The sequence below is a fragment of the Aptenodytes patagonicus genome, chromosome 6 (genome assembly GCF_965638725.1).
Source record: "Aptenodytes patagonicus chromosome 6, bAptPat1.pri.cur, whole genome shotgun sequence".
NCBI lineage: Eukaryota > Metazoa > Chordata > Aves > Sphenisciformes > Spheniscidae > Aptenodytes > Aptenodytes patagonicus.
The window spans coordinates 25,532,368-25,556,155 of NC_134954.1; the positions used below are offsets into that span (position 1 = coordinate 25,532,368).

Genomic DNA, 23,788 nt, shown 5'->3' on the forward strand with positions numbered 1-23,788 from the left:
GTGACAGGGTGTATGAATCTGAGTGAAGCTGAAAGGTCCCAGGGCTGGTGAGTGCCTGTGGCTGCCAGGCTGCAGTGTGCCATGTGCAAGCAGTAAAATGATGAGGGTGAAAATAAGGTGCATATGAAAGTCACAAATCAGATCTGTGTTTTCTCTTCCTGCTACTGTATTCCTTCTGCATTCTCTCATGATGTATCAGGAAGCCACCTTGGTTTTTATAGGCTTCAGAATTACGGGATATTTTTTCTTCACATGTACTTTTGATGATAGTTAGAGAAAATGAAGATTTCATTAATCACTGAAGTGTGTATTTGTACAAGATGGGACACTCTTTTAGTCTCTGTTTCTAAGTCTGCTCACGCTGACAAATGAGGCTGAATGCTTCCAGAGGGAAGGACCCAAGTGTCCTAAGGTTTTAGGTGACTTAGGGCTTTTCTGTGTACAAAAGTGAACCAGATCCCTACAGCTGAGTTATGTGGATACCCTGTTCCTGAACAGAAGGGAACTTCTCCTGAATAACTGTCTTTGCAAATAGAGTACCCTTTGGGGGAGTTTTTCTGGCACAGCTGTCAGAGGATTCTGTAGTCATCAGGTTGGTGGTTGTAGCTGAGCTCTCCAGTGAGTCTTGTGTCACCTCTCAGCCGGAGAAGGTCCGGTTCTGCAAGGCAATAGGGAATTTTGAAGAATACACAGGCAATCTGTTATTTTTGGACACTTAATGCTGACTTGGTAGCCTTAGTGGTAACAGATTATTATGCATAGATATACAGTAGCCTATCCATCTGTTAATTATCTTCCCTGATCCACCGAAAGGGTGCAATATTTTTCTCAGTCATATGTAACTCATATATAAGTCATATATTTATGCTGGAAGGTAGCAGGCAATATAAATCATTGCAGTGCTTAGTTTTTTGTTTAGAAGAATGGTTTTCTTTTGTCTTAAGTGCCTTTTCATTTTAATGTGAGATAGGTTGAATTCTGACTAGGTTTTCAGAAAGAAAAAACAGGACTCAGTCTGGGGTCTCCAGGCTTTGGCTGGAAAATGTAAATCTCTTTCTTTGTTCCTGAGCAAGAACCAAATGGCAGGGTTACGTGGAAATAGGTACAAAGTTGTCCCAGTTGGTGGTTGCAGTGCAATTAGTTTGGTATCTGGATGCCAGATCTTTTCATGTGCCTAAACGTGTGAATTTGCAGCTTCCTTTCAGAAGATGCCATCCCAGTTGCATATCTGTTCACTGACTCTTGACATGCAAAAGTAATGAATGAGAGAAAATATTTCAGTAATGATTTGGGGGTGATAGGGAGGGAATGGAAAAGTGCTAAGACTCATCTTTTCTCAGCTGTGAAGTTTAATTGTAGTCCTTATTCCCTCCTGGCTCCATCCCAGATGCCACCCTAACATAAAAAGGAAAAAGAAGAAGAGGAGGAGCTAGTTGGGACAGTATCCTGGTTTTGGCTGGGATAGAGTTAATTTTCTTCCTAGTAGCTGGCATAGTGCTGTGTTTTGGATTTAGTATGAGAATAATGTTGATGACACACCGATGTTTTAGCTGTTGCTAAGTAGTGCTTACACTAGTCAAGGACTTTTCAGCTTCCCATACTCTACCGACTGAGAAGGCTGGAGGTGCACAAGAAGCTGGGAGGGGGCACAGCCAGGACAGCTGACCCAAACTGGCCAAAGGGATATTCCATACCATGTGACGTCATGCTCAGTATATAAACTGGGGGAAAGCTGGCCGGGGGGGCCGCTGCTCGGGGACTGGCTGGGCATTGGTCGGCGGGTGGTGAGCAATTGCATTGTGCATCACTTGCTTTGTATATTCTTCTTATTACTATTGGTATTATTATTATTACTATTTTATTTTATTTCAATTATTAAACTGTTCTTATCTCAACCCATGAGTTTTCTTACTTTTACTCTTCCGATTCCCTCCCTCATCCCACCGAGGCAGGGGAGAGTAAGCGAGTGGTGCTGTGTGGTGCTCAGTCGCTGGCTGAGGTTAAAACACTATATATATATATATATATATATGGAGAAAAAGAAGGTAAATCTGTTAGGATATAAAAAGGATAAAGACTTCTGCAAAGTGAGTAAGCTGGGTGTAAGGCTGCCTGGGGAGTCGCTGGATGAAAAGGAAATAAAGCAGCTCCCACACTTACTTGGGACAAGCCCCGAGTGAGATGTGTAAGGGTGGAGCAGTGCAGCACAGCTGCCTCACGCTTCCCATGTCCACAGTGAAACGTACTCCAGTGGCTGTGTCAGCAGTGCTGGTCTCGCTAGCACTGATACAGCAGCCCCCTGCTTTTGTGGAAGTATGGAGGGTAGCATGAATCTTCTCTGCCAAACTGAAGGTCTTTGTATTTCAGTGAAGAAAATACACAACATCAAAATAAGCTGAAGATTATCTTAAACCAGTAGGAAGAGGTTTCAAAACAAAACCCCTCAGAAATGGGCTACAACTTGTGAATCTCTCTGCAACTTTAAATGCACCCCAGTCAAAAGTGCCTCTGGGTACCCTGAGCTCTGAAGAATATCATTAAAAAGGGAAGTAAGCTAGATCATTGCTTGAAAAGAAAATTCAGTAGTGGCACAAGCACTTCGTAATTTCAAATATGAAGTCTCCTCTAGGAGAACAGTAACTAAGGGATCCCAAAATATCAACAAGGCTTTCATGGACTTTGGCTTCCTTTTTTTTTAAAGCAGTAAGCTGAGCTGTATGCCTCATCCTTTCTCTATAACCCAGAGGTGATTAGAGAGTTCCTGTGAAGTACCAAAATGCTATACTCAGATGATAGAAAAGATGTGAATAACCATATCTTGGAAGAAACATTTGAGCTTTGCCTTAAAAAAAAAGGATGGTAAGGACAAATCTGCCAGAGAGGTAAATGTGTGCAAGTAAGAGTTTTATCACCTCTGTTAGAAGCTGGATCCTATGTTCCTTAAAAAAAATAAAATAAAAAGTATGTTTAATCATTCCCTGGAAATGAGATCCCTACTGTAACAATTAATTCATAAAGCTGCCAAAGACTTCCAGGCCTGTGGGAGTCAGGCTGGCATCTGTGATTAATGCTAACTGCAGGTGTGTGGCTGGGTTTCCGAAGAACCAGCCGTAGGGGAGGCATCAGAAATTACTTAACCCTGCCCAAGTGGGCTTTGTCAAGAGACCCCCTATGAACAGATAACAAGAGGGAAATTGTAATTTTACAGCAATTCAACAGGTAATGTCAAATGCCTCTTGGGGCGCTTTTTGCTTCAGCAGAGAAAAAGCATTAGATATGATTGAAGGGCACTCTCCATATTACAGATCTGAAGTGATTCAAAGAAGTCGTCCAGTGAGTTGATGCAAAAGGAATGACCCACAGCTTCTGTGCTTGATTGTCCTGGGTAGCTGCAACTGGGGGAAAAAACAGAAGAGCTAATCATCTGCCCTTGTTTTCTCTTTACAAGTCTTCACTGGAAGATCCAGTAATATCAGGATGTTCAAGAGGTAAATCAGCTGCTCTGCGAGCTGTGCTCAGTAACCCAGGCTTTGTTAGAGACCCAGCTGGAAGCCTGGCTGGGCTGGGATCAATAACATGTGTGCAGAGCTTGGCTCTAGGAGTTAAGCCCTCCCACCAGGAAGGAGGGAGAGCAGGCAAAGGGCCTTGAGTCATGATTATCATCTCATTAGGAGGGAAACAGCTATTCAGTTTAATGAGGGAAGGAGGTACTTTTCTGATGTAACTGTAGTGTAACTAGACTAAGGGCAGTTTTATTTCTTTTTTTTTTTTTTTTTTTTGGTGTGTGACTTTTATAAACACGTGTACCTGTGCTCTCTGTCTTGGACATTTTGACTTTTTTTACCTTAATGTGGATTATTGTTATTTAAGATTAAATGGATCAAACAAGGTATTTTTTTTATTTGGCATGGCAAATCCATAAACTAGGGTTTTTTTGGTTTAAGAAGTTTAGCAAGTGCCCCAACTCCCCAGCACATCCAAGGGGGATACGTCCTGCGGTATCCAAAGGACAACACTGGAGTGGGTTCCCATTTGAGCTGCACGGAGCAGGTAGGGTGCTAGTACCACTGGGGTAGGGGGAGGAGAAATATCATTTAGTGGCTGCTGGTGACACTGAAGTCACCCTGGCATGCAGAAAGGTGCTGGGCTACGTGCCAGCCCCCAGGCTCCCAGGGAGTGTTTCACAGTTAGGTATCTGATTCCTACCAAAAATGTCACTCTGCACTGAATTGCATCACTGGATGACAGTGTTATTCTGAACAGTTTAGCCTTCAGTACTACACATGACACTCTTTTGTAATATGATGGAAACAAGCAAAAGCCGGATTTGCAAATATGCTGTGGAGCAGAAGTAGAGAGACTCCTGATTGCTGCAGTATGGCCCCCAGCTGGGAAGGCCCTGGGCAGGAAGTGCGAGTCCTGATTTAGTGCTTCTGCTGAGCATTTCCATCCTCGAAGATCAACAGTGTATGGTTTGCATTTACACTGTTTGTGTGGGGAAATACCAGTATCAGATGAACATCACTCAGTAAGGTATCTCACAGCACCATACACACAGCCCCTCCTGGCCCTTTTTGTTGAGCAGAAGGCACATGGCCCTTGGCTTTTTTAGAGAGTAGGCTGTGTGGAGCTTTAAAGGCAAACTGTAGGAAACAGCCCACTGTAGGGGGTGGTGGGGATCTCTCTCTCATGTTTCCAAAAAGCAGAAGTGACTTGGTTTACTCCATTTACTTTAATGCCATGATGCACCTTGACAGAAAGGAGGAGCTCGCCTTTGAGAGAGGAGAGCAAGGAGGGAGTGTTTGTCCAGCTGGTCTGGCCGGGGAGCCTAGCAGAGGGATCCCTTGTGGTGCAGGGGGAGGCCATTGGATTGTAACCTTGAGCAGCTGAGAGCGGCTGGAAAAGTGAGAGTAGTACAGACAGAGCTTGGAAAGAGAAGCAAAGTCACAAAACCGTCTTAAAAATTTGCTGGGAATTAAGAAGTGCAAGCCCAGGAAGGGTGCTGAAGGGGGTGCCAGGCATTTTAGGTCGGAGTTTTGATTTTGGCGTGGCTGCCAGCATCCCCACATCGGTGTGTAACCCCCTTTCCCTTTCTACCCAAAGGCTTTAATTCACTGTATTCTGTTTGACTAATAAAAGATATCTTCTTTTAAAAAAGGCTACCCTGCGTTACCACAGGCACTGGCAGGTTGTGTAGCTCTCCAGGGGAATTAAGTCTGTTTTAAAGACTTTGGGTGTTTCTGGATTCCCTGTGGAGGGAGCAGACTGAAGACAGGTGTTTGAGGGTGAAAGGCAAGGTCCCCACCAGTCCATGACCCATGTAAGGAGGTCTGGCAGGGCTTGGCACATATCATTTGTGTAATCAGGTACTTCATATGAAGAGATTAGTTTTCTTTAATTCATACACTAAGTAATTTGAGAAACCATCTAGGATTCCAAAGGTTGATATAGATCTGGTTTTATGTTGGCATAAAACAAAATTATGCATAGTTTTGTGTTTCATACAAATTTTAAATGTACTGTGATAATGGAGCACTATCCTTTTCAGTCAGTCTAACCTGAAGAGAATCAGAGAATTTATAATGAAATTAGAGGAACGCTCAGTTTTGGTAAATTTTTCTTAAAGCATCAGCAAAGTAAAGAGGCTGATTTCTAATGAAGCTTTCCGTGTGCCTCTGAATTCATGACAGCTAAAACAATTCTGTTAGCTCGCAGATTAGGTTAGAATTGTAAAAATGAAATAAAATGCCATCTAGGTAAATGATCCACTACCACAGGTGTTGAAAAACAATCCTGAGTAGAAATGGTCTAGGCACCAAATAATTAAATTACGATGACAGATGATAGTTTAATAAGGTGATTGTTATGAGACTTCTTGGTAGGCTTGCAATCTTGAGCGCTTCTAACAGCATTGGCTGGCACGTTTGGAGGGAGGCAGCACAGAGGGTTTGAAATGAGATTTCCATCTGACGACTGTCAGTTTTGCAAGGAGAACTGCGTCGTTTGCTTCCCGTAGTACACTGCATAAAGCTGTGTTGTCTGTCTGTATGTGTTAGGCAGCTTCTTCACATTATATAGCCTTACTGGGTTTCAAATGTCTATTTTCAAGAGTTGTAAAACAACTAGCTTTATCTCTCCTTTGTTCAGATTTTTAATAGATTAAAAGGCTAGTGCATAACAATTAAGAACCAATCCTGTAAGTACTGAGCATGTTCAAATCTGATTCTCAGTGTCTGTGAAAGTTGGCAGATTGACACAGGCTAATCAAAAGAAACCCTGTGAAATTGGAGGAAGAGATGCATTCGTTACATCCTCAGAAACACTGAGTTCTCACACTGTATCACCAGCAAACCTTTCCTCTGAACTAGGTGATCTTGCATTAAAGAGGAAAAAGCAGCTGTTGGCCTTCAGGCAGACAAGAGTATTTTCTCTCCCGATAGAGGTATTTGGGTTTTGACTACCGATCTGTTTGCTAGAGGCACTGCAGAACCACCAGACAGCAGCACACATTAGATATTTGATATCTAGGCCAATGCATATGATCAGATTAGAGGCAAAAGGTGCCCTCATGTCAACGTACTGTTGACACTCACTCAAATGTTTCCTGTTTTTCCTAAGATGATTCACAGAGCACAGGTGACAGGGCAAAAGAGAGAAACTTGGTCCCACAATGCAACCCTGACCCCATAATGATTTTTTTCTTGGGAAAAAGCCAAGCTTTAAAAAAAAAGACCTGTTTACTTTGGAGTCTGATGTATTTTCTTCCTTTGCATTTATGAAGTTGCACCTGTTCTGACAGAAGCTGGCTTACCTGAGCAGCAGTGCAGATGGACAAATTGGGAGGCAGCTCTAGGTCAACCTGCTTGCATTAGGCTAGCAGAGTAGCGGCACTTGCAGCATCTCAGGGAATAAATCACTTGCTAAAGAGCCAGTTCAGTTTAAGCAGCCCATTGTTTCCCATCAGAACGCAAACCGAGAAAGGACAGGTTGCAGCAGAAGCAGCTTTAAATTAAACATAAGAGTGGTTTGGGGTTCACCGTTGCTCTCCTGTCCAATCAGTGGAAGATGCAAATGAGTTAGAGACATCACAGAAAATGTAGGTCATGGTAGAATATGGCTTCACCGCTGAGCTTTGCTTTCACAGGAGAATTTATTTAGATTGTCCTGTTGCCTCTCTTGATCTGAATTTAGTAGGCATAAGTATACAACCTTGAACATGAAGGCAAATGTTGCAACCAGTGGAAAGCCTCTCTATTAGATGGCAGAATAATTATCACCGATTTTCATGAGCTATATTGATTTGAGTGTAGAACTTATTAGTCGGTATCTCTAACACACCGTAGTGTTAAAATTCATCAATACAGGTCTCATAAATGCCAATATGTAACAGCAGGTGCTGCTGTAGTTTAGTGAATCATTATAATTTCTATTTAGTAAATCAGTTGCCATCACTGTTAGTGTTGAATTTGTACGTTAGTGCATCACCCAGCAGTATGAGAGGAATGAGGCTGCAAACACATTTTCAGTAAATATGATATAAATACCGTGACTTCTGCTATTCAGTACATCCCATATGTTAGCTGTTGATAACTATGATTTTTCTATAAATACAGCATTGTACCCTGACCTTTAAAAGGATGAGATGTAAAATTAAGAAATTTACCGTGATAAATATCTTTTGAAAGGAAGTGAAAAGGATCTGAATTTAGGATTAAGCAAGGGGAAAGGTTATTAAAGATAAGTATGTGCTTCTCTTAATGAGTTCTTAGGACTCGACCTGGGTTAAACAGGAAATTCTGATTTTGAGCACACATTTGTTCAGGAGAGATATGTCTCCTAACATGAGCAAAAATGTCAAGTCTTGATTTAGGTGTGTTTGGATGGGATTTCAAGAGCTCCCAAATATATGTTAGATTTGTCATCCCAAGGTAAGATTGTTAACCCTGTGAAGATACCTAGTCTAGCATGGATCTGCTGAGCTCAGGTGACATGGCAGCGTACCTTCAGCACCACTGGTTTCGTGTGCCTCTCCCCAGGGGGCTTGGCTGGTTTGTGAAGCCTTTTCTCCTGTGATGAGACAATTGCTGCTGCCCCCGCTAGCTATTTTGCTGCTAACTCGAGCATCTTTACGTGATCTGCTCTCATGCTCCTAAGTTGTGGAGGAGATAAATTTTGTGTGCTCAGGTGCCAGGAGGTGGTGGTGCCCAAACGACCAGACTGTGTTCCAGGACAAATTCTGCCATCTTGCACAGCAGCCTTTCTCTGTTTTGTGGCCTGACACGCAGCAGTCGTGTGACAGATGTGCATCCACTGCCTTATTGCACGATCCAGCTTTTCGCATGTCCCCCGCACACAAATAGTGTGAAGCTGTGGCAGCACAGAAACCGTGTCCTAGGGGCTCTCAGGAAGGAGAACTGCAGGGAGAGACCTCAGTCCAAGGAAACTGTTGTGGCAAACTGCCCCCACACTGTAACCACCCTTGTCCCAAAGGGCTCACACCGTTGCATATCCAATTTAACTCTCGATCAATGATAATTACACAGCTAGCCTTACTTAGCTGGGCCACTGGTAGTTTTAGGTCTGGAACGACGTAATTCATCTTGAAGCATGTTTTGAGATGATTGTGGCTAGCTCTTCATAACAAGGCTCTCGATATTGCCAGTATCAGTGGCTCTAAATGAGTGAGCAGTAAACAAAGGGTTACAAACTGCTGAAAGTCAGAAAATGCTGATCCACAGAAAGGCCTTTGGTAAACACTGCCTCTAGTTCTCACAGCTTAGTAAAAAAACCCAGAGTGATTCTTACTTCTGTGGGAAAAGACACTTTGAGTGATTTCTCTGACATTTTTGATCATTAAAAGGTTAGCGATTTTAAAGATGACACTGAGGTAAATGGGAAACTCCCCCCAGTATGGCCGAAGTTTTCCTGTCTAATTCAGAATCACGGTCATTTTCTGACCTGGGTCAAGAGGAAAGCATAGCCTCTGCTTCTGTGACAGATGAAACAGTGAAAAGCTCTAATTTACAATGAGCAGAAATAGTGTTTCCCAGAGTAATAACCCATCCTTCCTCACAGGGCACTTCTCCTGCTTGCTGGGTCCCTGCAGTGTTGGGGTGAAGTTCACCCACCTGGTAAAGTGTTTGCAGCACAGGGGCCCTGGATTGGCAACCAAACCAACCTTGGTTTTGTTGGTTGGCTGTTTGGTTTATGGTTTTAGGGGGGACAGGGGTTATCCCAAGGCTAGCACAGAAATAAGCATTGTTTTAACAGTGTTCTGCCAAACATATTTTTGAAGTCACAGGGGGAGTCAAACCATTTAAGACATTGACTCACTGAAGAACCAACCAGAAATTCAGTTTTCAGAGAGAGGTGAAGGGTTGCCAGATCTACTCCTCAGGTCCAAAACATCTGCCTCATCATTACTACTAACATTTCTATATTTAAGAGGGTCTGAGGTTTAAATAAGCTATTTTATTAGCCACTGCCCAGCTTTGGAGCTTTCCACAGGGGGAGGTGCGTATCCATTACTCTTTTGTACAATTTTACTGTAATTGCTGTCATCCTAAACCCTCTCTCCCACCACCCATGAAGAACCTGCCCAGTGCGTGTTCTTTTTCTCCCAAGTGCAATAAATGGCATGGAAAATAGTCCAGAGCATCTAGATATTTTATTCCTAGTTATTTGCAAGTAGTGTCAACTTAATCCAGAGGAGCTTGTTTATGGTCTTTTTGTTGATATTATTTTTTATGCTTGGGTGTAAGAGAAACCATATGTTTGCTAGAATATCTGGCTCCTGAGCACACGTCATCTTTGCAGTTATCTCTTTGGTTACAGCCAGAGGTGAAAGATGCTTCAGCCTTGCTGTTCTTAATGTTGTGCTGCACAAGATACTAGCAGCTTCTCTTAGACTGAAGGTTTCCTAAGGATACACAGCTCTTTTCTGCTAAGCCTTCGATTCATGTTGACAACATCTTCTTGTCTGCATAATTTGTCATTTTCTCCTGATCATAAACCCTTACGCAAAGGAAACTATTCTAGTAATGAGCCCCACACCAGGTTGGGGGGTGTGCTCTCCCATTTGGATTGAGAACTCCCAGTTAAAATCAGCTTTGCTTCCCTTCAGGAGGGGGTCTCTACATATGCCTGGTAATAGGAGGAATGCCAACCTGGCATCCCGTCTCTGGTGAGTGGGAGTGACTTTGGGTTCATTCCAAAGAAACCCACTTACCTTTCCTTTCTTTCCATTCTCTGTCCCTCACAGCTGCTTCTCCCAGAGAACTATTGCAACAAATATTAATAAAATACTACTGTCATTTTGCAAGTGAGCTATTTGCAGTGCCTAATACAACAGCATTTTACCAAGATTAAATAGTACTCGATTGGAATGAAAATACCTTCCCCGGGTTAAGATCTTACCATTGAGGAGTCAAAAAAATGCTGAATTGTCTGATTCTGATTGATTCAGTTAAAAATACCCCCTTTCCAGTATGCCTTCTGATATGTAAGCCTGCTGATATAACTACATGAAACTCAGCTGTGGTGGGGGAGTGGAAATCTCCCATTTCATTTGCTTCTTTTTCTGCCCTCAAGACAAAATTCACAACATACAATATGGAAATGCTGGTTCCAGTGACATGTTTTATACCACTATCCAATCTGGCTACAATTTTAATATAAGCATCACATTAGCAAGTGTTTCATCTCCCTAAAATATATCCTTAGTTTTTAAAATGTAGTTCCTTAAAGCTTTCACGACAGTTCAAGTATGTATTATTTCTTCTTTTCCCCATTCTTTCCACCTCCTGCCATCCTCACCAGCTTGGCAACGTTTCCTTGGCCCTTTGGTGACTGAACTTTCTCTCACTGGTACGAAATTATAGCTCAGTCTGTTTTCTTCCAATCCACGGGAAGCAGGAAGAAACCTCACATATCATGACTAAGTGACATTTAGCACATCGAGTGTAATCAGTTTCAGCTCTTTTTGAGCAGGCACTGGTAGATTTAAGAAGTCAACACAGTAGGAAGTGTCTTACCCACAACAATCTGCCTACTCAGAAACAGCAAGTTGGACTTTATTTAATCTATAGCTCCTTTAAAGTGACAATGTTGGTAAATGGGATGCTCGTTTGCATCTCTGTTTCTGGAAAGCCTCTTGCTGGTTCTGCTCTGTGGCACTGCGGATCCGGGTAACTGGGACTGCAGGTATAATATTACCGGCAACTTGCACATCTCCAAGGAACTACAGTGGGTTGTGCTTTCAGGAGACCCTTAACAATTCCTCCTGCACCCTGGAGGTACCAATCAATACCTGACTTTCTCTTGCTGGTGTCATCTGCACAGGATAGTGGCAGCATCTCTTACAGCAAGTGCTTGTTAAGAAAACACAAGCTTTCCCTTCTGAGACCTCCATTTGCACAGCGCTTTGTGGTCTGCATAATTCCTTGTGTCTAACGTTTTCCAGGAGAGCAAGTGAGATCGTAGAATCAGGCAAATGTGCTTGTGTAAATTCACCCCGGAGACCTGGCTATCAGCTAACCCCAGCTCATGTGATCAAGCCGTGATTATGATTTGTTGTTCACATGCTTATGGGTACATGGCCTTTTTCAGAAGTAAAATGTACAACAGCAAATTCAATGAAGCTCTTCTGAGGGTACAACATGGGGAAGTACAAGATAATGGATGAGGAGGATGGATTAGGAGAGGCTTGAGACATGGTTTAGGGGAGGAAAGGAAGGCAATAGGATCAAAATCCTATTGTGTTTCACAATTTCCATAGCAGTCATGTCCCCAAACAAGTCAGGCCACGTACTACTCTTAATTATACTGGTTTCAGACAACAGAGAACAACTGATGAACTCTTACAATGCCAACTCGTGTAGTTGGAGGATTAGAACAATTAAAGGAGTGGGAAAGAGGCATCTTCAAGTTGCACATTGAATTGCAGAGGGGTACATGAGTATACTCCCATGGGGCAGCAAATGCAGATGATAAAGGTTCACTACTGGCAGTAATGTGAAAGAGCAGAAGGCACAAGAGAAGGCAGAAATAAATGATGAGAGGCGGAAGAGAAGTATTTCCTTCAGTAGGCATCACTGTAGCTGTTTACAATGTTTGTATTACAATGTACAGTACAAAATGTGCAATAATATTTTTCATGACTCATATTGCTTTCAGTGACAATTCCTTTGGTATTGGGAATTGCATATCTCTGTGGGTCTGTATGCTTAATGTTGGAATAAAAAAAAATATAAGCTTTAAAAGTCAGACGTAAACTCTGCTTTATTTGGCCTCTCCTTCAAGTAGCTGCCATGTTTCTAGTCTTGTTTGAAGGCCAGATGAGGTAATGAACTGCAGTCAATTTAAAATGCTGATCAGGATGATCAATGATTAACATGTTTAAATATGTTTATAAGGTCACGTTTGGTTCTGTTAAAGTATATTTTCTTTGAATGAGATGGGTGATCTGGATTCCTCAGTACCTTCAGTACTCCTCAGTTCCTCCACCCTTTTTTCTTCTTTATTTACTTATGTTACCCACAGGTTTTAGTAGCAGTAATTTATTTGCATCTGGAGCGTGGATGAGAGTGTGGAAAAATATAGGGAGACTAGTAACAATTCATTAGGAAATCCCATTAGAAACATCTTTTTAATGATTCTCCCTCTGGCAAGCTAACACTTTAATTTTTTCAGTTGACTTGTTATTAATGTGTTTTTAACCAGAGCATTATGCTGCACTAAATCAAACCCCGTATAAAAACTTAAACTTATCACAGTGATGAAATTATCATTATCAATCAAACATGGTCTTGTTATGGAGTCAAACCAGGGGATTTCCTTAGCTTTTTGTTTTGTTTTTCAGAAGTCCTATTTTCCATAAAAATATTAGCTGACATTAATTGTACTTATCTACTTTAAAGCTTCATCAGATGCATTGCTTGCAATCTTGCAGGTTGTTTGCAGCATAAGAGTAACACTTGTCCTCATGATCTAATTCATTGTCTAAGAGCTGACACCGTGCTGTGCTGTAAGAAGGATATGCTACATAGATTATTATTGTCAAAGCAAGCCTTTATTTTGCTGTGGGAAATATGAATGTTTCATCTTATCTGTCATTATCACAGGAAGCAAGAGATCCCTCACTGAAACTCAGTGCACGCTTTCTCTGTTTTTCTCTCATCATTTCTTATATCTTCTTTGGTTGCTATATAACTGTATCGATAGCATCTCTTATTCTGCATTGTCTTTTTTTGTAAATGTGGTACATGTGAAAGTAGAAACAAAATATAAGAACAGTGAAAAACAATCAACATTCTGTGACTCATACCTTAAGCAATTAAATATTGTCAAAGATATTTTACATATCTTATTGTACCTGTCACTGACTCAGGGTCAGCTGCTCCTCTGTCTCTTTCTGGCTCCTTGTGTGCTGTCTTTACCTGGGCCGGAGGAGGTGTGTCATTCTGCCATTCTCGGACCCTGCCTTTGGTGTCCGTTTCCTTTGTCTCAGCTGTGCCATCCTGGAGATGTAACTGAGTTTTGGGAATCTGCACTCCAACAAACCATGTAGTGACCTGGGCGTGTTTCCAGAACCAACGAGGTGTTTGTTTTCCTAACAGGAGCAAGGCATGAAGAGTAAAAGGGTTTTGAAAAGGCAGTCTGCGTTAGTGCCTCCCCATTTATTCCTGCCCCGTTCCTCCCTTCCATTATTTCTGCATAATTCTGTGTGCGGGCATGTGGTGAAGTTTGAAGAGCTGATCTAGAGTGAAAACTTCTCAGTTCTCCAATCCTGTTTATCATAAAGACACACAGGCATGTGCACTGGCACGAGTGGGGATTGTCTGTGGGGGATGCAATGCAAGCGGGGACACTTAGACTGGCTCTGCCCCCAGGAGTAATGCTTCCAAACCTGTCGCCTTTACCCAAGAGACTTAGGCCTTTTGGGAAGCCACCGCTTTAGCTGTGTGGTGGTGCTTTTTGTTGCAATGGTTTGGGGTGTGGGTTTCAAGGCTGTGTATTGAGTAACAGTATAAAATAGTGATGTCGATAGTAGTTTCAATATATCTTAAGGGACCTTCTGAAAACAGGCTCTGCAGTGCATTTTCCTTTGTTTACTAATCAATAGATATTTCTTTGGCTTACAGTTATTTCCAATCCTAGCCTTAAGTGGTCACAGATCACTAACCATTGGGTCATGCTGCACAGCCCAAGTGGCTAAAAAAGCTAGGACCTGATCGATGTGGATTCAGTGGCACTAACAATAGGAGTTATGCTTATTACATTGATTTTGGATGGGTTTTTTTCCTAAAATGTTGACCACTGCTAGTTTTGATTTTCCTTGATGAGCTGTTTCAGGTATCTTGCCAGGAGAAGCGTGTGTAAAAAAACTCATTACTTCTTTATTAGTGGTGTGGGACTGGTAGCAATGTTGATGGGAAGGAGGTAGTACTGCTACTACTGCTCACGAGCTTCAGCTCCATCCCAGCTACCAGCATCACATCTTAGGCTTTTGGCTAATGCCTGGTGAAAATCACCTGTCTCAGGGAAGAGGCATTTGTCCTTTTTTTTCCTGTCCTAGATCCAGAGTCAAGCAAAATCACATTTGTGTTTCGGAAACTTGATGTAACGCATGCACAACTTCAGGGCTCAAGAAGTCTAAAAAGAAGTAGTTCTGTTTTCAGAGCTTGGTCCTGCTGCTTTTTCATAAGGAGGTCTTCAGTCAGTGGTATTTCTGTGTGGAAGGTCCTCAAAACACTGCCAAGAGAGTTACCAGCATATAGTCACGTGTGAAATCCCTTATTTTTCATTTTGACACATTAAAGACCTATTCTCACTGCCTGTTTCAGGAAAGCGGCTCTCCCTAGACATCCTGGGTAGACAGTGAATGGTGGGACAATCTGCACTCCCAAAGGTAATTCAGAGCTCCTGAGTTAGGTCCTGGCTTAGAATTGCCTCCTGGAGGCACCTTCAGAGCTATACAAGGCACTTAAGAAAACTAACCTCTTAGTGCATCCCTGACCCTCTAACACTGTAAATATTTCATGGTGTAAGTATTCCTTCTTCTAAAGTTTAGCTATATTGAAATCATTGAAACTATTGCTTATTTTGTAAAATACGACTTCTGGAGGTTACATAATGAGGTCCCAAATTTGAGTGAGGAACTCCAGAGCCATTTAATTGCAGGTGGTTAACAGGATAGGTTATCTTAGCAAAGCAGGTGGTTTGCCACCCTCTCTTTCTAGTATTAGATTGACAGCATGGTATATGCAAGCCAGAAACATGTCCGTTGTAAAGAACTGTTAAGTGTAAATCGCAATATTCTCGGCCTTTAGATATTAGTGGGACTAATTTTAAAGGGAGAAGGGGGAACTGCTAATTTAAATAAAATTTAAAAAAAAGCAATCAGTGTTCAATGTATTATTAAATGTTTTGCCATTTGTGCTAGAGAAACAGCTGGTAATTTTTCAAGTAGAAATTTGCCACTTTGCAGAGGAAAAACAGATTTGACTGTGAAACGGTACGTACAGAAAAATGTGATAGGAACAGTCATGGTGGGAGCCAGTGGTGAAACTTGATCTTCAGTCTAGCATGATTAACAGAGTATTTTATTTTTCATACGTGTATATGTAATTATTTTGTGTGGTTCTGTTTAAAAGCTTCGTTTGTGTTTCCAAATGGGGTAGAGTGTAATTAAGCCCAGAAGGATGGAAATGACCTCTGATTGCACCTTATCCTGTTGTTTTATATGCTGGCGCAGCGGTGAGTAACCTGTTAATATGGTGCATTTCACACCTCATTGCTGACCATATTAGAAGTTTTTATCCTCTCTAATTCCTTAGTAAATATTAATGTACAGTATTCACTAGTATCTGTCTATTTCATTTACTTCACCCATTCTTCTTTGTAATTCATTTTATTCCCTTTATCCTATGGTGATTCTAATCAAAGCCAAATCCAGTTGTTTTAATGATCAGTTTTTATTAGTCCTCCAGGCAAACTGCACTGCAGAGATACGTCTTTGGAGCCCAATATTATTATGCCTCTACAGAAATGATTAATTTAACCTTTTTGCATATTGCAAGAATTAAAAACATAATAAATCAGCAGAGGTTTATTATGCTAAGTGATGTATGTAACCTATTAGCCATTTTGTTTGTTTTAGTTGTACAGTACTTGTCAAGATTTCTTAAAAATCATTATTTACGGTCCTGATCCAAAGGCTACTGAAGCTGATGTATAAGTTGCTGTGTTAGTTTCGTAGCTGACTGATCTCAGCTGCTCCCATATGAGACTCATGATAAAGAAAAGAAAATATGAAGTTAAACCCAGAATTCCCACAGACTTCAGTGAGGCTAAGATAGCAGCAAGTAAGTTTGGCTTTTCTTAATGATGACACTTTGTTAGTTTTTTTTAAATCAATGAATATAAAAGCCCCAATACACACATAAAATTATATGTAATAGGGGCTACTTGTTTCTCACATCTCTGCTGTGAAGGGTATTGTGGACAAAACCGTTTGGACTAGTGACTGTAATGTTGTCATTACTGTCACTGCAAAATGGAGGAGCTGTAGCCATGGATCCCAGTACTGGACAAACACTGAATGAAAAACTGGTCTCTGCCCCAAAAAACAGGTTTACTCAACTGTAGTAACTCCTGTTCCAGCAAACAGTGCTGGCAGCAAGACAGGCAGAGGACGAGGGCTTGTACATGGCACCAGTGCTCTTGGCAGCAATCTGAACCCACGCTCTTGTTCATGAGGTGTTTGGGGCTCAGCTGTGCCCTGGGCAAGAGGCAGCCTCCTGGGCCAGTGGTTTTGTTCCGAGGGAATTATTTTGGCAAATAGAGACTGGTCATTCAATTAAAAAAATCAGTGGGTAGATTGAATAAATATGTTGCATCTCACACGAATAAACACAGAGTCATTCCCTGAGTCACAGAAATGGTTAAAAGAGCCAAGACAGGACTTGGTCACCATCCTGCCAGCCTGCCTACCGCAGCGAGCGTGGCCGGGAGGGGGGATTCCCGGCAGGCAAAACAGCAGGACTGATAATAATGTTCTCGATACTCTTATCATCCCAAGTAGGGCAAACAAAACAGTTTGCAGTTCCAAAATATTTCACAAACACCAGACGGTGGAAACGTTTCAGTGCTTCTGAAAGGTCCCAAATCCGATTGCCAAGAGGGAGCCTTGGCGGCTGGTGCCGCCTGGGCACGAGGCAGCCTGAGGAGTGCAGCGAGTAGGACAGCTTGTTTGCTGCCTCGCTGGGACTGGCACAAACCCAGGCTGGCTGGCAGCAGGTCAGCAGCTCATCTACCTAGCTGAGGGTTTGCTTAGAGGGTTTCACTGGTATCTACACATTCTGTTGACTTGGTTTTTTCTTACAAAAAGCTTTTGTTCAATAGTGTTTGACAAGCTCTCCTCTTCTTTGCTCACAGCTCCTGACTGCTACAAATAGTGGCTTGTCACAGGTGGAGGGGCTTCTCCAAGGGACAGGGATTCAGGCCCTGCCTGCCCATGTGTTTGAGTGGCTGATCTTGAAGGTTCATTCTTTGAAGGTTCATCATTCTGTGGCTGATCTTGAAGGTTCATTCTTGAAAAGCAGGAGCAGTGAGGAAGCAGAGTGCTTCCCTGGGTCAGTGGGTGGTGTGGGATGAAATAGGGGGAGGTGAGCAGGAAAGGAGATGGAAGGAGAAGCCCAGGGCAGTCAGGGGAAGAGTCAGTGCAGTTAATGAAGCCAGGAGTGAAGCTGAAGGGAAGCGCAGGGTTACCGTTCCCCAGCTCGTGAGCGAGGGGGAAGCTGGGGATAACCCTACACCTCTGCTCATTGGAAAGGACTGGAAATCATCAAACCAGAGAGAGAACTTCTTGGGAAATTGGAAATCCTGATGACGGACAACACGGCATTGAAAAGCATATGCCGGGAGAGGGGCCTGACTTGCAGCCACCCTGCTGTGAAAGGCTGCTCTGCCCTGTCATGTCCCCACAGCATTTTGGGGGACAAGTGGAGGGGTGTAGGAGTGCCCAGCACAGGAAGGGAGGAGTCGGGCAGCCAGAGGAGCCCAGCTCCCAGGATATCTCCTATTGCCTTTCCTGAGGAGAAGAATGTAGATTTTCCCCACCCCCCAGTTTTCCTCCCTTTTTCTTCCCCTTTCTTCTTTCTTTGTCTGTAGCACTGAGCTAACCTAGGTGAAAGTTGCCAGGAACTCTCTTCCATAGGCCTGAAAGGGCAACGGGGGAGCCTGAAGCTTTGCTCCTCCAGGTCTGAGACGGGCAGTTAAAAAGAAAACAGCTAAAGGGAGTAGGTGAGAGGAGATACAATCAAGGCTGGGGTAGGAGCAACCTATGCTGTGACCCAGGGACCAAATGGGGCTTGGGCAAGCTGAGCTCCAGAGTTGCTGTTCAATGGGATGAATAAAGGAGTGCTCAAGGAAACACAAGGTGGGAGCAGCTGTTGATAGAGATGCGAGCATGTATAGTAATATATGTACCATAAAGGACACTAATATAAATTCTTGCAAATAAAGACCCACTGTTTTGTACTCAAAAGTAGAAGGGAATAGGTTTTGGAGAGGCAAAATGAGCTAGAAGCAACATGTATGACATGGAGGGATTTTTATTGAATCAAACAACTTTTCTTGAATGCTGAGAAGCGGAGGAAATGAAAAATCAAAAGGCTGATCAAAAATTATCTTTTATTCTAGGCTTTTTTTCAACTTTGGGAGCTGGCCTGGATTTCACTTTATGGTATAGCATGCCTTTTAAAGAAACATCCATTTATAATTTTAAAATTACCAGCAATTCCTCCAGTGGTTCATTCCTCTGTTATTAAAAGTGTGTGGCTTTTGCCAGCCTAAATGTGTCTGGTTTCATGTCCTGCCTATGGGACTGTTGCACCTTTGCTAGGAAGAAAAGCCTTCTCTTATCAGTTTCCCTTTCCCCAAGTAAGTATTTACTTAGTGATCAGACATGCCTTAACCTTCTCTTTGATAAGCTAAATAAATTGAACTCCTTGAGACTGTCACTGTAAGATGTGTTTTCCCATCCTTTAATCAATCTCATGACTTATAGCCATATCCAATTTATCAAGCTCTCTCTTGATGTGTGAACACCAATGCTGAATGTAGGATTTTGCTGGCAGTAGTGGCAATAAATGTAGTGGTAATATAATTTATTTGGTTTTCCCCTGCTGTATGCCCAAAGCACTCTAGTCCTTGTAGTAGCCATAAAGCTACTTCGCAAGCTCACGCTCGGGTCACGATCTTCCAGGATACTCCAGTCAGGCTGTGGGCTTTCTCACTGCATGCGTATGACTTGCTCTGTTTCCCTCCTATCAGGTTTGTCAGGTCATCCAGCACACACAGAGGTTGGTGGGGTTTTTTTCCCCAATGTTTACTCTTGCTATTTATCATACAAATGATTCATAAAGCAGTTTTCACTTTGTGCTAATCACTGGCTGCATGCAGACAATTAACAGAGTATGGGTTTACCAAAGTTCCTGTGCCTGTAGCTCTTCTGATTATATCAAAAAGATCGTTTTCTAGCATAAAAAGACTTCAATTTTACTTAAGGAAGGAAGCATTTGCTCTGTCAGCAGTTTCTAAAGACTCATTTTCTTTCTTCTTCATATTTTGTAGCTGTCCAGAAAGGCTTTGCACAGCAATAGATAGAGCTGCCTGAATAATCCCTCTGCACTTACCATGCCACATGTGCCGTGGGAATTCCCAGCCATCTCCATTATAAAAATCCCTTCCCCATATTCTTGGCCATAGAGCGAGGAAGGAAGAGGTTGGGTTTGTTTGTCTGGGGGCTTTTTTTTGCTGGTTGGTTTGTTTTCCTTTGTGAGAACAGGGTCTGGGGTTGGAGGGTCTAGGTTAAAAGGTAATTATTTTTGTAACAGAATTAAAACCTGAAACACATTGAACCGATTTCTAATACAAACAGGATCAGCATTAGCTTTTAAAGGATTGCTATTATCATTTCAGGACTGCAATGTGATTTAAACTGTAATAGATATTGATTTCTATATTAGTGTTCTTGCTCCTTGTATTGCGTTTCTGCTGCCATCTGCTAAAACAGGAATGGCATTTTTCACTTTATTGACTGGACAATGAGTTGGAATACTGTATTCCTACACGCTCTGGATCACTTAGATGACTATAAGCTTACAGCGAAAAGGAAGGTTGGGGACAATTCAGCTGCTGAGACACTTGCATTTTAAAGTTATAGGTACCAATTATTAAGTATATATAGAATAAAAACTGTTAAAGGACTTCTCAGTCACTTATGGAAAGGCAGAATTTTACTCTAAAGAGCAGCACAGCTACTCCACAGGGCATGCTATTTTAAAAAAAGAAATACTTCCTGCAATGTCCTGTGCTGGTGGTCTAAACCAGCATAGGTGGGATTTCCCAGGGCAATCAGTTTTGACTTAGTTAGCTCCCACTCAAAGCAACAGTAATCTCACCCACGCAGGCAATCGCAAGTGCCGTCCTTGTGCTGGTAGCCCACAAATCTTCCTCCCCAGTCCAGTCCAGTAGCTGACTGGAATTCTCAGTCTCCTCATTGAGCCCAGCGTAGCCAAACTCACTCTGAGGCCTTCTCTCCAAGATCTCCTCTCTCCTAATTCCCACATCTATCTTTTTGTTCAGCATCGGCCTGTTGTCTCTTACCTTTGCCAAAAGCATGGGAGTCTCCTTTGAGACAGCTCGTAAGGTCCCAGGTATGGCTCGGTCTTGCAGGCTCGCTGGCCCATTGGGGCCCTGCCTGTTGTCTTTCATCCACTAGCAATGTGGCAGCTCCTGACCAGCCGCCTTTCACATCTGCAAACGCACATCTTAAGACTGTCTCCCCTGTTGCTCCTCATGCTGGAGACAACTTGCGCTTTGTTATTTTCTCTCCTTAAAAGTCCTTATTGTGATATACCTAAGGGAGAGGGGGGAAGCTGTGTGTGCCATTTATCCTTTTTCTGGCACAGACAAGCTCTTTGTTGCTGGTGTCTTGTGGTCCTTAAAAAAGGGCCGCCCCATTCTTTCTTCCCTCTGTCCTTCTGGAGCGCTCTGCAGGCAGGTTGGCCGCCTGCACACACAGGGGTTTTCCACTGCTGCTACACATAATATTTGTAAAATGATTTGTAGTGAGTTGCTCTATAAATGAACTTTATTACAGAATGCTATTCAAAATTGGAATATTCTGAAATGAAGTTGCCTCTTGATTATGACTTTTCCCAGAAAACTGATTTTCCCTAATGATAGAGAACGGTAATAAGCAGTACTTAATTAGCATAAATTAAGTTTAATGGGAACAAATTCTGCTAGTACCAAGTAGTTAAGAGGTGTTTAATAGAACTGAAATTCTGAAAGTTCATCTTATACTACCTGAAAGTGCCAACTAAATTTTAAGGTCTGTGTTCTCCAGGGCATTCAGGGGGCCTCTGTCAAGTATGCAGCTAAAGTTTGGTGGCCTTAATTCAGGGAGAGCTGGCCCAAATTGTTCAAGTTCATGAAACAAACTTGTGTAGGAGTTCTTTGGTTTTTATTATTTTTTAAGGTAAACATAGAAATTTATTTCAAAATTTAGAATCGGAATATAGGAATATAAGAGTAGTTTAATTTTGTCAGAGATCTGACTGTCTCTTTATTCTGTCTCTGACAAAAACCTTGCAAGTGTATACTTGACAATTCCCTCAGTGTATTCTCACAGTTTCCAGCAGTCTATATCCTAGGGACTTCCTTAGCCATTTACTGCTTCTGCATTGTAGTAGTGAAAGATTTGATTTTAATTTTTATTCCCCTGTTTAGCCACTCTTGGACAGAAATCACAGTGTATGGCAAAAGCCCAAACTGCAGACTGGACATTAAGTTTTCCAGCTTCTGTCTACATTTCCTGATCTCTGAATGCTCGATTTCCCAATCCTCAGTTGCTTTTTTGCAATGTAGTTAATTACAAGGGTGAAACATCAGTTTTCCTTATGTAGTGAGACATGCTGTGTTCCTCCTCACCAAGCACACTGGGCAGTGCTTCCCAAGTCACAGGGGGATAGGAACTAGAAATTTTGAGAAAGGTAACCCCACCATACAAGTGCGCCTAACGAACATGTACACGTCAGGCTAATGTTATTGACCCACATGTCAATGAGGAACAGAGAGCTGGAGGAATTAATTCTGGGAAAAAATGGAATATTCCAAAAATATCAGTCATGGAAAGTGTAGAATAAAGCAAATGAATTTAAATAGTACATATTTTACATACAAGAAATAAATAAGAAGTGTTTGGGTTTTTTTTTTTTTAATCTAAGAAAGAAAAGAATCTTTGCACTGAGATTCTTAGAAATTATAAGATGTTAAGAAACGTTACTGGGAGGCCAGCCCACTAGCACCACACCTTGCCCTGTACTTCAGATGTTGTGCTCTAAGAAGAGAAGAGTGTCTCTGCATCTGTAGGTGGGAACTTGAGTGTGAGCATGAGTTCAGTGCCAGGAGAGCACTGCTCTGGGGCAGAACCAGTTTATTATCTAATGAACAACATAAAGTAACAGGATTACAAAGAGGGAATGTGGTTTTACTTAATTTGTCACTGTGTTTTTGGGCAGACTGGGTCTAAACTTGGCCTTTTCCTATGCCGTGCTTACTTAAAGCAGCCTGATCTATTCCGTGGTCAGTTCTAACCATGCAGGTTAAAGTTCCTTCTGCAGCTTCTGCCTTTTTTTCTTGTCTTCTCTTTTTTGCCCTGACTTAGGCTAAAAGCTTTAGCGTACCAAGTCTGAACTTTCATCACCTTCCACAAGGACGGCTGCAGGAGTCTGCTGGCAATACCACAGCCCCTCTAGCATTCTCTTGAATAAATCCCCTATTTGTTCTTCGGATTAAGAGCAGGTTTTTTTACTCGGTGTTTGTAAAGCACATAAGCTTGGTGGTGTTTTGGCCCAGGACTTGGCCTTCTAGCTACTATTAAAGGTCTGCTTTGAGCTCTGTGTGGGTAGTAAATAACTTGCCCATGTTTGCTGTGAAAGCTTCTAATTTACAGGCAAATACATTAGTAAATTCATGTTTGGATTTTTAAGCAATTAATTCAAGTCAAACACAAACCGAATGCATGTAAGGCAGCTAAATGCTACGTGTATTTTTGCACCTTGCTCTAAACATATTCTTCAAAAGAAGGCTGTCTCTTCAGCTTGAGAGAGAAGTTTTCCTCCTTGAAATCAGAGGAGTATATTACTCAAACAGATCAGGCTCTGGCCCTGTACTTGGTGTTTTGCATGTGTCAGACCAGGAGCGAACAGAGTGCCACGGGGCCTGGGGTGAAGGGATGGATTTTCATCTTCTCTGCAATGGGCCATATCATAGTCTAATGAAGCACAGTCCTCTTAATTTCTCAACAGAAAGAGTCCACGGTGAACAGCGCCAGTTCCCCTACCCATGGTCCCTTATAGGAGTGGGGCTAATGAAAATTCTTAGAAAACAAGGATTGCTGTTATATTATGGCATAAATCCTTACAATCTTAAGATATTTGCATGGCCTGTTGCTATAATAAAAGAGAACCTCATAGTCCTCCTCTGTATTTAATCTCCCAGAGTACCTGTGCTCCCACATCCAGGCTGGGAATGGAGAGACAGAGAAAATGGCTCATTTTCCCAAGGCTACAGGGAAACCTTTCAGGGACAGGGGAGGGAATCCACCTCCCCGGAATTCCTGCCTGGGGTCCCTGCCCTGCCTTACAGACGGGCGCTGTGTGCTGTGTCGCTGAGAGTACAAAACAGAAGAAAGAGGAGAGCGGCTGCTGAAGTGTAG

At 42.3% G+C, this 23,788-nt stretch overlaps 1 protein-coding gene across 1 annotated transcript in view; it reads left to right on the forward strand.

Annotated features, from left to right (window-relative positions):
- Positions 1–23,788, forward strand: part of LOC143162005 (glypican-5-like) — a 402,288-nt gene that overhangs the window by 347,426 nt on the left and 31,074 nt on the right. The window lies entirely within an intron of this gene.